The sequence below is a fragment of the Fundulus heteroclitus genome, chromosome 3 (assembly GCF_011125445.2).
Source record: "Fundulus heteroclitus isolate FHET01 chromosome 3, MU-UCD_Fhet_4.1, whole genome shotgun sequence".
In the NCBI taxonomy this organism is placed as follows: Eukaryota; Metazoa; Chordata; class Actinopteri; order Cyprinodontiformes; family Fundulidae; genus Fundulus; species Fundulus heteroclitus.
The window spans coordinates 23,333,268-23,346,231 of record NC_046363.1 but is presented as its reverse complement, the minus strand read 5'-3'; the positions used below and the strand labels follow the sequence as shown (position 1 = coordinate 23,346,231).

At 41.0% G+C, this 12,964-nt stretch overlaps 1 protein-coding gene across 1 annotated transcript in view; it reads right to left on the bottom strand.

The window, feature by feature from the left end:
- Nucleotides 1-12,964, bottom strand: part of galnt1 (UDP-N-acetyl-alpha-D-galactosamine:polypeptide N-acetylgalactosaminyltransferase 1) — a 70,519-nt gene that overhangs the window by 41,419 nt on the left and 16,136 nt on the right. Inside the window, exon 2 of the mRNA XM_036133401.1 lies at nt 773-870. The gene's annotated coding sequence lies outside the window, so the exon portion shown is untranslated. The remainder of the gene's footprint in view (nt 1-772; nt 871-12,964) is intronic.

Here is a 12,964-nt window from a genome sequence, read left to right as displayed (position 1 = left end):
ACACACTTAGGAAGAATATTTAAGGCTCCTTTTATGTGGATATAGAAACATTAATTCACAGTTCTCTTATAATCCGGTGCGTTTTATGGTCCGAAAAATACATTAGTTTTTTCACAGTCTGCTAGAACTAGAAATGACAGAGCTAATTAATGTCACCAGCGGGTTCCACAACAAATGACAGGAGAAGCAATGAATGAACAACAGTGCAAATTTAAGACTGCACCAAACCTAGTTCTAAACTTAGTACTGAACATTTCTGAATATTTAAGACTTTTAAAGGCCTTGCTGAAACCGTGTCACAGCAAGCAAATCAAAAAAAATGTAGTATCCACATAAATATCCATGAATAATCGGAATATTTGTGAGGGATGGTAATTGCTTTTATAACGACAGAGCACTCATTAGCTACATCTGATCTTGATGAAAAATGGATCATTTTAAATATTTATAATGCTTCACATTTCAGTTTTTGGAGCAGGGACCCATATTTAACCCATATGTTAAACAAAACAAAACACACACAAAAATAATCAGCTGTATTGGAGCATTTCATTTGTAGACTTTCCTCCTATAGATATGTGAGCCCTCATGTGTCTAACATCCTCCGCAATGCTGAGATGATGGTCTACTTATCTCATTCTGAATAATATAATAATCATCCCCTTCAGCCTGTCTCTATAATCACAGGTTGCTGCAGAAAAATGTCCATCGGTATAGACCACAGTACGGAGAGAGTTTAGTTTGATCATGCAACTTTTTGTAAAACTCCTACCTTTTCTAGTGACACGAGGGGTCTCTGGCCAGATGTGCAGAGAGGGCCTGAGCCTCAGGGATCCCGCTTCCTCCTGTACGCGTCACTCAAACATGCTCCTACAAAAGAGAGGCAGACAGAAAATAAACATTTGTGTCACTGAGGATGTTCCCAGCAGATATGCTGGGAAGAAAAAAAAAAAAAAGTTAAAGCGTGTCCAGTCTTTAAACCATAAGGGAGATAACATTTCTTGAAGGGTAAGAAAGGTGAGAGACGTTTTTCTCACACACCAAACACCTAAAGGAAAAAAAAAAAAAAAGCCACAGGCTTCCAGACCATGCAGAATTACATCAGCACCCACTTCCCCCAAATTACGGTGAAAGTAGAGCTTACTGTCCCCAAATACATCCATCACCTTTCACTCAAAAATGTCCAAATAGTGAACTTTGCAACGGCATAAATTGCCAGTTAAACTTGCTGTCATGTCAGGAATGTATCATCTTCAATCGTTCTACAACCCTCCAAAAGGTCAAACCGAACTGGAGACATTTCGACGGCTTTAAAAAAAAAAAAAAAAAAGGACAAGAAAATGTAATTTAAATGTCGAAGGGAGGTAGCGGTAGACCGAAATATGGATAGACAGCTGATAAATTCCCAGAACTGCTCACTTCGCCGGATTAATCTGCTATTTTTGTAAAATCCACCGAGATGAGATGAGAGCGAGAATGATTCAGCGCGGGGTTTATGTGTATGTGCATCTCTCTGTAGGCCTTAATTCTGGCCTCTGGCCTACTTTAAAGCCAAGTTTTCATCCTGGTCCCCTGAGACTTCATCCTGCCTGTCTGCGTACAGTACGACTGTATTAGGTTTGTATTACGACGGCAGTCATACCATAAATCTCTTCCTGCCAGCCTACACACTCCTGCATTAGCGGCAGCAGGAAGGATGTGCTGCAGTGCAGGTTTGCATTCGCTCACGAGGGATTCTGACCACCAAAGATGTCCGTCTGTTTCATCCTGGGTGACTCATCGCGTCTTATCCAACTTTTGTCTTTTTCTCAAACGCGCATTGCAAGTCGTCTGCCTTTGCCGTCCTGTTTTTTTTTTTTTTGCAGAAATCTTCACAATAATAGAGTGAAACGTAATCCATCTGCAAGTTGGGCGCAGAATGAGCAAAAGCTTCTATAAATACTCATCAAATTCCCATGACAGACACAAAATAAACCTACGCAAACATACACAACGCTGCAGCGCAAATAGCAAATCAGCTGTGTCTTTGCTTTGTCTGCAGTGCAAACCTCTTCCTGTCCTCGTTTCTCTTTTAACTTGCCTCACACTGTAGGAGAGGGAAATGTCACCAGAAGCACACACAGCATGAAGAGCAGACAAGACAGACAAAAATTTAACCGTTTCATTTTTTCCGTGCCCAACTGTTATTATCGAAACATTTTTATTTTAATTCCTTTTAAATAATAACATACGTTTGCTTAGTTGTGATGCGTTTCTGCTACGGCAAAACAAACGATGGATAAAAATGGAATTCCAAAATCTATAATTCTGCGTTATTTAAATCGGAATCAACTTCGTTTTGCCAAGTTTATGGGTACAAACGAGGAATTTGACTTCGGATTCTAACACATCGTGTAAAGAAACAGGCAGACAAGTAACAGTAAGCAGACAGCAACTACAATCTCTAACAGAAGCAATGTTTTCAGGGGACGAAGGTACAAACAGGAGCAGTATGGTACAGCTGGCTACCCTGGCTGTAAAGTGTTCAACAAAGACGCAGCCTGGGGGTAGAAACTGGGGCGGCTCGCTTTAGCCATCAGCGCTCTGCGACGCCAACCTGAAGGTTGAGTCTGAACAACGTGTGACCAGAATGAGTAAGATCGACAGCTATTCTATCAGCCCATTTACCGGCCCTGGACCTCTTACAGGTCATGAATGGATGGAAGGGCAGTCCTGATGATCCTCTCTGCAGATCTAATTGTTCGTTGCAGTTTGGACCTGTCAAAAGTTCTGTGGATGAGCTGAACCACGCAGAGATGAACGAGCACTGAACAATGGCAGTGTAGACGAGGATCCGCAGCTCCTGGGGAAGGTTGCACTGCATTAAGAACAGTCTCTGATGGGCCTTCTTATAGATGGTGTCAACGTGTGAGGACCATCTCAGGTCCCGACAGAGAAGTGATCCACATTAGGCACAGTGTTGTTGAGGCTAGTGTGGGGGGTCTGAGTGGGTGGGGCTCTCCTGAAGTCAACTGTCATCTCCACAGTCTTTAGCTTCTAGGTGGTTCTCAGTGCACCAGTGGACCAGGCCATCCACCTCCTGTCTGTATGCAGAGTCATCACCGCCCTGGATCAGCCCAATGAAAGTGGCGTCATCTGCAAACGTGTGCTGTCATTAGCTCACAGTGAGAAGGGGAGAGGGGGCAGGGGACACCCTGGGGGGGCGCCGGTGTTGATTGTTCTAGGCCAGGAGAAGATGCTCCTCAGCCTCACCTGCTGCAGGAGGTCAGTCGGGAAGCTGGTTACCCTCCAACAGGTGGGGGACGGCACTGTGAGCTGGGTGAGCCGTCAGGGCTGATGGTGTTAAAGGCTGAGATGAAGGCTACAAACAGAACCCTGGCGTATGTCCCTGGTTGGTCAAGCTGGCACAGCATGAAGTGTAGGCCCAGGTTGCCTGTGTCTTCTGCCGGTCTGTCTGCCTGGTAGGCGAACAGCAGGGGGTCTAGCAGGGGGCCTGCGATGGCTTTCAGCACTGGGCGCTCAAAGGATTAAACACAGTGAATCTACCCAGATCAGACATAATCAATGGACACGCGACTCTATCAGTGTTTATCTGCCGTTGTCTGAGTATCCTAAATCTTCAGATCAGAATATGGTTAAGTATAAGTGTGTGAAAATTCACCCAAACATTACAAAATTAGCTTCAACAGAAGATAAAAAGACTTAAAAAAAAACAAATAAACATTTTTATTTAGTAGTAAAGGTTATGCACATCAGAAATGTTGTTTTAACTGCAAACGGAGGAACATTTTCCACTCCAGGTTTGAGTCTTCCATATAATTCAGTTTAATACTTGTCTTGTAGTAAGAAGGTCCTAATGCCATAAAGATTGGAAGCACATCACTTTTGGGTTTCACAAACAGAATAAAGGTTTCATGAAGCTCACACTGTTTTAAAGAATCACAGTTCAGTTTTAAATTATTCACTATAAGCCTAACCAGTCAAAAATAATAATTCTGAGCTAAAGGTAATCAAACTCAGTCTGGACTCCTGCAGAAAATATTGCTGCACAATATCTGTAAAGTATCCAATTACAATATTATTGAGGAAAAATTGAGAATAACGCTGATTATGTGGATCCCTCATTTTCAAGATATGTTTCTTTCTTTACAATAGAAAGACGATGTCCTCACCCCTCTCCATGAGCTCAAGCATCTCAGTCACTAGAGAAATGAAATGAATTAGAGGAGGATATTTGGAATCAGGCTCTACAGAGACTAAACGACAGTACATCTTGTGCAAAACTCAGTTTAATACAAATTGAGGTTTTACATCGCAGCCACTATTCTGGAGCAAGGCTGGCAAAAATGTACACAACCACAAATGAATGCTGCGACAGGTGTCATATAACACTCCTGCTAACTTAACTGATGTGTTTTGGCCATGTCCCTCCCTGACCGCCTATTGGTTGGTGATCTTTAAAAGTAAAACACTGTCAGAGCGGTTGAAGATCCTGTATCTACAAGCAGGTGCTGTTATGGCTTTATTTAGTGTGACAGGGAACTGCTTTACAATTAGAAAAGGCATAAACACACCACTGCTTTCACCACACTTCTTCCTCCTTCAACAGTGTTCGGCTGTGCACTAGTGAAATATGCTAGCCAAAAAGTTGGCCCTCTATTCACCCCCTACTCTTGCTTTTTTCCATCTCGCTTCTACTAAACAATCCCTGTTAATAATCCCCAAGTCCAACAGTCTCCTCTCCAACGCAGCCCTCTTTCCTTTCACTCTGGGTCCACGTCATAAATCCAAGAGGCCAATGACTGAGGTGTAAAAACTAATGAAGTAATGAGGAGGGGTTCAAAGGAAAACAAACGATAAAGATTTCATTCTGTAGGCAAAAAAGAAAAGACAAAAAAAAAAAACTTGGAGCAAAATTTAAGCATGTTTCAGCTAGCACCCTTAACACCTCGCAAGAAAAAAAACAAGAAAAAAAAAAAAAAACTGGCATGCAAATATAGACAGGCTACAAAGCTTGCCTGAATCGGAACACGGTTAAGAGTCTTTGTTCTGGACAATTTGAAAGGCAGCCTGGGTAGAAACTAGTTCCAGACAAGTTGTCAAATGAATCTATCACAATTCGCCGAGCTCAGAGCGAACACTACGACCAAGCAGCCGAGTCCAAACGTTTATCTGAACTGTTCCACAAAAAAAAAAAAAGCCACGGGGGAGATTGGCGACAGAGCTCTTCAAGCTTTACGTTCACTGAGCAATGAACTGTTTGCATTTAAAGCGTGCGCTTGGTTCCCAGCCAGGATCTCTGTACGTGTTATGCGACTCCGTTTGTAGCTTATGTTCTAACAGAGGGAGTCCAAAGATGACATCTTTTGTATTAGCAACAACAGAGCGGTGCCAACCCTGGTCCAACTGGTTCCCTTTTTTCATTCTTCCAGTCGTATCTTCGACCTCCTGCTCTGTCCAAACCCGTGAGCCTGTAGTTCTGGAGAAAAGGAAGGCTCCACACACACACACACATACATCTAAACTTGATGCTGGACAGACGCTGGAGGAAAGGCAACAAAAGATGACAACAACACTATTACAGGCAACTGTAGTCATAGCTCAACATTTCTGACAAATTTCCAGGGGAAGCCCAAGGAAGAAAAACAGGAATACCAGGAATAGAGTGTGAAGAAAACACACACGAAGCAGCTGGTGCTGTCTCAGTGGACACTCAATATTAGACTTCTGATTTGCATTTAAAAGATGCAAACACGACATGTTGGATTTTGGAAAATCCTTTTACAAGCAAAAACATTTGTATGCTAGCTGGTCAGAGGTAGTTTGTCTTTTGCAAACAATACCCAGCCGCAAACACATCTGACCTGACATGTTGCTCAGTCGCTGCTTCTGAACTTAGCTCATGCGATGCATGTTCGCGTGCAGCACATACTGACGTTCTCACATGATACGGCCTCACGCATTTAACCAGAGGAAAACATACATTAGGAGCAGTGGCTCTCTAACTTCCAATGGCTATACATCTAAAATGAGGAGTAATGGAGAGCGCCGGGCGGGCCGGTTTATTTAGGCGCCGACAGCAGATTAACGTTTTCCCGCGTTGAATCGTACCACAGTAGAACCGTGGCACCTGGATAGCATCTCGAAAGCGGCTCGCAGACCAACAGAACGCGATCGTCAGTGGGCTGTCCAGGTCTGTGAAGCCATTATCCACACAGACAGTATTAGCTTTTGTCGCCTGGGAGGTTTAGTACTTCAACGTTGCAGATAAAAAGGTCAGTAAAGCTCTTGTCAGTGGCTCTCAAACGCCAGTGTGGTAGCATTAGCACAGCTAGCATGTGGCAACCTTCCTCCCCCCTATCTGTCTGCTTTGTAAGGAAAGTACCTCCAAACAACGCTATTGTGTTTACCTTGTTGGCTAAAAATGGCCTGTTGTTTTCATGGATGTACTCGTCATGTTAGCAGAGTTTAAAACTTCCAGCGCTGCTGCAGGAAGAAGCGCCATAATTTAGACACATCTGCCCACACAGAATAGAGATATAGTAGTCGAGATGCTAAAGCACACAGAGTGTGTTGCTGGTATTATAATGACGGAGGAGAAACAGAAGGAAATTTGAATGTTATCGCAACTGACGAGTCTCTCTCGGTTGCATACTTTCCTAATATCGTGCAGCCCTAATTTACATGGTGAAGGCATTTACTGGGTGCTTGCGGGTCTGGAGATTTACAGTATGTACCTGCAGATGGAGGCAGGGGAGGAAGAGGAAGCAGTAGGGAACAAAAGACAGAACAGAACAGATGAAAGGACAGAGTAACAGACAGACAGACAGAGATCTACTTCCTGTTTACAGAGAGCAAAGAACACAGGAAACGGGGCTGCAGGCCACTAGACCACTACTAATGTGCATAACCGTATGCGACAAGACACACACACACACACACAAACACACACATCCCCACTACCTTCAGTGGTCTGTGTCCTGAGTGATTACATGAGCTAGATTAAGTCAAAAACTCTCTTATCTCTCTCCACGTCCCTTGGTGACATCTGGGAACTTGTGATTTGTATTTGGTCCCATTTCTGGCCAGCAGCCTTGTTAACAGGATCAAGCTTCAGAGCATGCATGCCCCCAAGCTGTGTGCTCAGAAGCTCCTGGCAACATTCCCAATCCAGAACTACATTCTTAGGAGTTGTATGCAGTGTGTGCAACATTCTCTTCTGATGGACTTTTTGGCAAAGCGGGAATTTAATACATTTTCTGAGGGATGCATTTTTCTTTTCTGCTAAATGCAAAGCAGTAATGTTACTAATCAGAGCTGGATTTTACCACCAGCTACAGTCAAAAAAAATTGTAAACTTCCATTGATTAAAAGTAGAGTTACATAGTTAATTAACTTCTAGATAGAACCCTCATATTTTTTATGATAAACAATGAAATATTGAAAACTGTTGAAGCTAAGAGAGAAGCAATAAAAAATGCAATGAAAAGCCCAAACTGAACCTGCAGCACTAATATTTGAATTACCGTGGCAAGAGTGCTCGTTCCACAACTTAATTTTATATTTGCTGGCTCATTTCCATGTACTCAGAGTGCTCCCATTACCCTTGCTTTGAGCTATGCAACTTACTTAGAGGGGGGGAAAAAAAACTTTTGGAAGTAGTTGAACATGTCAACATGATACTTCTTTATGAAGCATTTGCATTTAGGTCGTCTCGTCTAAACCATTAAGCTCCATCAAAATGTAAATCTGTTCTTTTATAAGGGAACATCTTTTGATCTCGACAGTTCATCAAACGCAGTTTATGAACAGACATCTTCTACCTCTCTGGAAGAGGACCTACTGCATTTTTGCAAATCAGATGTCTGACACCACATAATTGGTATGCGAGGTACACCCCAGGGTTGAGTATTTGGATCTGTTGTTTCTTGAATTCATATCTCCTCTGGCACAGAAACCAACGCGGTTTAAATACATTTCCTGCCTCCTTTATGCTGATAATAATTCACTGTGCTGCTCCTTCAAGCTAATGTCTCTTAACCTGCTGCTCAATCACTGTCAAGCAATGGTTAAAAGGACAGCAATCTACAAGTAAGTTCATTTTTTTAAATATTATACAACATTCTAAAGCCTATAGTTTCCGATTCCACATTTTCACCATAAACCATTCAAGGGGATACTTTAATAATAATAATTGTAATAATTTTATTAACCCTTTATTTATACAGATTAGTCCCTTGACTATAAGATTTATAAGAGAGACCCGTTTAAACACATTAAACTACAACAATTTACAACAGCAATTATAAATTTAAAAGTATCCCAACATATGGTTAAACATTTCATGACACAAGTAATGTATGTACAAGTGCCTTAATAAAACAAATACAATTCCCTATAGACCCTATTTCCAGTCCTTTTAATAAAACTCCAAGTGTGACCAGTCTGGACATGTCCTGCTGGAGTGTACAAGACCTTTTTCCCCAGCTCTGTGCAAACTGCTGGGGAAAATAATAATAATAATAATAATAATAATAATAATAATAATAATAATAATAATAATAATAATAATAATAATAATAATAATAATACGACACACTGGCAACCTGTCCAGGGTGTACCCTGCCTCTCGCCCATTGACAGCTGAAGATAGGCGCCAGCAACCCTTGCGACCCCACAAGGGATAGACGTGTAGGAAGATGGATGGATGATAATAATATTTGTCTAACTCAGTAATAATAGTAATTGCATTGTTTTAACAATATTTAGGAAATACTTATAATCATAATAAATTTGTAAATAATAGTCATGATACAAAATGTTAAATGTTACATTTTTCGTTCTTAGTATGGATGAGTGATATGGACTTAAAGTTTTATCACAATAATGTGAGGCATTTAGCGTATTGATGATAAAGGTGATGATAAAATGTATTGTTATTACAGTCTTTTGGTCAGGATCCAGAGCAACACAGAGACACACAGTACAAACAACCATACACACTCTCACACCTAAGGGCAATTTCGGGAGACCAATTCCAAAAGCAGTCATGTTTTTTTGGACTGTGGGAGGAAGCCAGAGAACCAGGAAAGAACCTACGCATGCACATGGAGAACATGTAGAAAAGCATGTAGAAAGATCCCAGGCTGAGATTTGAACCCAGAAACTTCTCACCTTTTGGGTACTAGTACACCAATTTTCTGGTTATGGCCGCATTTCACTGCTGTCAACTTCAGGACACCACTTACAGTAAGTAGTGCAACTTTATCACTGAACAGCACACAGTAACTGTATTCAATCATATTTTAAAATTCAACGATCCTCTCATTGAAGCAACTGCGGAAATAAAGTAAAAATAAGAAACCAAAAAATACTGTTGATGTTTGCAAACCGCAACAGAGTTCATTGATGTCACAATGACGCACATATCACGATAAAAAAAAAAATGTTTATCCACAATTCCTACACTAACTTCCAGAGCCTTGAATCAAGCTCTTTGGTTCTCAGGTCTAGTGGATCAACACTCTGACACTTGGCTTAAAATCAACAGGCCAAAACCAGAGGGCACTGAAGAGTTTACGATTTTGACGGAAGTGCGTACTGCGCATGCGGAGCAGGGGTTAAAACAAAGAAGCGACTAACGGCTATTAGAATCTCTCAGCAAAGCAAAGCAGAATGGTCCAAGATCCGGTGGAAAAAAGCGGGAAAAAAATTACTCTAAGAGGGAAAAGACTGGAATGTCGCTGGGAAGACAGTATGACCATCGGTATTCACTGAAGCGGACGCTAAACCAGACGATCGCTTAGATGCGACTACAGAGTTGACTGACTGCGAGTAAATGTTCTGATATGAGGGTCTTAAAGTTGCTGTTAGATCGTTTTATTTAATTAATAGCTGCTGCTTTACTGCTAGGCATTGCATAGGGTCCGGCATTATTTAATTTTGATTTATTAATGAAGCAAACCGGCATTACGATAGTTCTGTGATAATGTCGCTAGATGGCCCCACGTCTGTTTATATTTGCTAATCCCGCCCGGCGCTGGGGTTATATTTATCCACAAAAAGGACCATCATAACATTATCAGGAAGGAGGCTTGGTGTACATAACCTTATTTTATCTTAATCAAACGATTTTTGGTCTTTTTTTTGTATATAAAGTATATAATGTGGCTATATGCCTTTAATGTGTTTTGTTTCTAAGACTTAAGCTGTTCTGAATTTTGCCACTGGATACATTTTTGGTCTGTATTTTATATCCTTATTCTGTGGAGCCTTGTGAAATTATCTATAAATAAATATGGAGCAATCAGGTAACTGAATAAAAAGTAGGAGATTATTAACCCTCGCCCACCATGTTTTCTTTTTGTTTGCATAAACATAAAGATCAGATAATGGTATAATGGCAAACCAATATTGTGTCACGCCATCTGATTTGGTCCGAGGCCAGATTTCCAAAGACCGACATTTAATAGCTTTTTGGTTGCCGCAGAATGAACAATCGATAATTGGATGACATCTAAATGTACACATACTGCATCAAGATGAACTCGCACGCGTTTCTAAAATTGAGCTAGTGATACCGGTATTTCATTTAAGCAGCTCCATCATGAGATCAATGGCCCATGTCACTACACACAGAAGTGCACACACACACACACACACACACACTCACACACACACACCCTCGTCATGCTACATAAACTCCAATAAGCTTTCATTGTGCTTTCTAAATGTTGAGCAATAACTTCAGCTTAAAGACTCCAGGTAAAGCCCACTGTGAGCTCCTGGCATGACTAATCTGGCCATCCCCTTTTAAATCTAGCCTTATTAAGAAATCTAGCCTTATTAAGAAGCCAGGGATTTTCTTTCCTTTCTATCCTATTATGTCTCGGTAGTCCCCTGGTTTAATACGGCTAGATCCACACACTGTTAAACATGCCAGTGGTGCTCGTTTTATTCTTGAATCCCAAATTTCTAAAGAAAACGAAACTAAACCCGTGCAATGTTCTTTACAGCATCTGCAAATTACAATAATTAGCAAAGTCATGCTTGCAGCTCAGCCAGCATTCATTTTAACTGCATGCTCTTAACTCGGTTCCAAACACAAGAATTTTGTCAAACACTGGACATGATCAACTAGTCAATCGGAGACAAACGGCTGCCTGATTATCTGTAACAGTCTGCTGTGTGTAAAGTCTTACACACCAAACATCTTCCATGTGACATACCCAGATTGCGTCAGTGGATGGGGGAGGAGCTGTGTGAAACAGGAGTAGCAGCCAAAGAGAAAGCAAAACCTATTTGTGGGGGAATGAGAGCTGAAAGTATGCAGAAACCCCCCCCCCCCCCCCCCATATGAAACATACTGCAAGCATGGAAGGAAGCACGAAGAACTTGAACTGAGTGTGCGTTATTGTGACAGATTTGAGAAAAGGAGGCCTGGAGAGAATTTGCAGATTCTCATCAATAATCAGGCGATCCAACAAACAAAAGAGAAGAACTTCCTAACTCTTCTATGTTAATGGCTGCAGCACAACAGCTGCGGCGGCTGGATTAAAATCCCTCACACAAGTCAGGGGAATGAATGCGTCTAGAAAAGCATCTTGTTTTGCATAACTTGACCCTCTTGCTGCCTCATATGTTTTGTGTAGATTATTTTAGACAAACAGATGCAAGGGTTCTTTTATAAGAAACCAGCCATAGGTTCTTGAAAACACACATAAATGAAAGCGAGACAGCGTTCGGCTATATCCGACAAGACCCCTGTGACATAAATACTGTGTGAATCATCGGCTATAGCTGCTTATAGCTCTAACAACCTGTAGCTTCATGTAATACCTGACAGTTTAGAGTTTTGCATTTCCACTGAAGCTACGGGATAGCTTAGGTAAATAATTTCCGCTACAGCTGGAGTTTTAATCATCCCAGACCAAACGTGTTACTGTTACAACGGGTTGTGGTATATCCGTATCTGATACAAGCATACAGTGTCTCCGCTAACTGAAGCGGCCTGCAGAAGTTGTGTGTTTCTAATAGTACAGTGTTGCTAAAGTGTTCCCATCTTTACGCCATTTCACATTTAGTCAAATAGCCACAAACGTTATTGTATTTGAATGTCTTCAATAGCTTTTAAGCAGGAGATCAGGGCTGTTCAATTCCATTATAATAAAATATAATCCATGAAATAATCTAATTATTTTGGCATCTACTGAAATGACAATTATCTACCGAGTTTGAAAACAAATGCATTCACTGCACCATGAGAAGAGTGAACTGCCTTTAACATGAAACTCTCCCTGATACCTTTTGGATTGAATTGTCTCCTAAAATAACTTTAAAGTACTTATACAACTGTAGGAACAGTTTTACCAAAACACACTTTGTAATGAGCAGTTTAATGCCATTAACCAGGCTTTAGATATAAATGAAAACCAGCATTTAAATATAGACAAAAATATATATAAATAAAGAAATAAAATGAAAAAAAAATAGTCTTTTTAGTTCATTAAGCTACTGAAACGTTTAGGGGAAAAAATATTCATTTTCTGTATTGGTCCATCATAGATTGCTCAGTTTAAATTGCATAGATCTGCGGTGTTGCTGACTGGTGAGTAAGTGTTGTACAGTTGGAGCAGGGGTCCCCAAGATGGTGCCCGTGAGCACCAGGTAGCCCCTCAGGACCCCATGTGGTGCCCACAAGCCTGTTTAAAATATAGCACAACCCTCCAGTGAGCTTCATTTAAAATGCTATTTTATTCAGTCATTCTTCCTTTTTAAATCATACTTATTACATATATTAAAGATGAAAAAAAGTATTAAAAGCATATTTATATTACGTGGCAAAAAAGGTGAGCTTGGACTCTTGTAGTTCAAAGGTCAGTACAGGTAGCCCTTCGTATGACACAGTACCGATGAAGGAGTGCTGTTCAAATTTCAGACTCTGGATGTCCAAAGCTGATAGAGA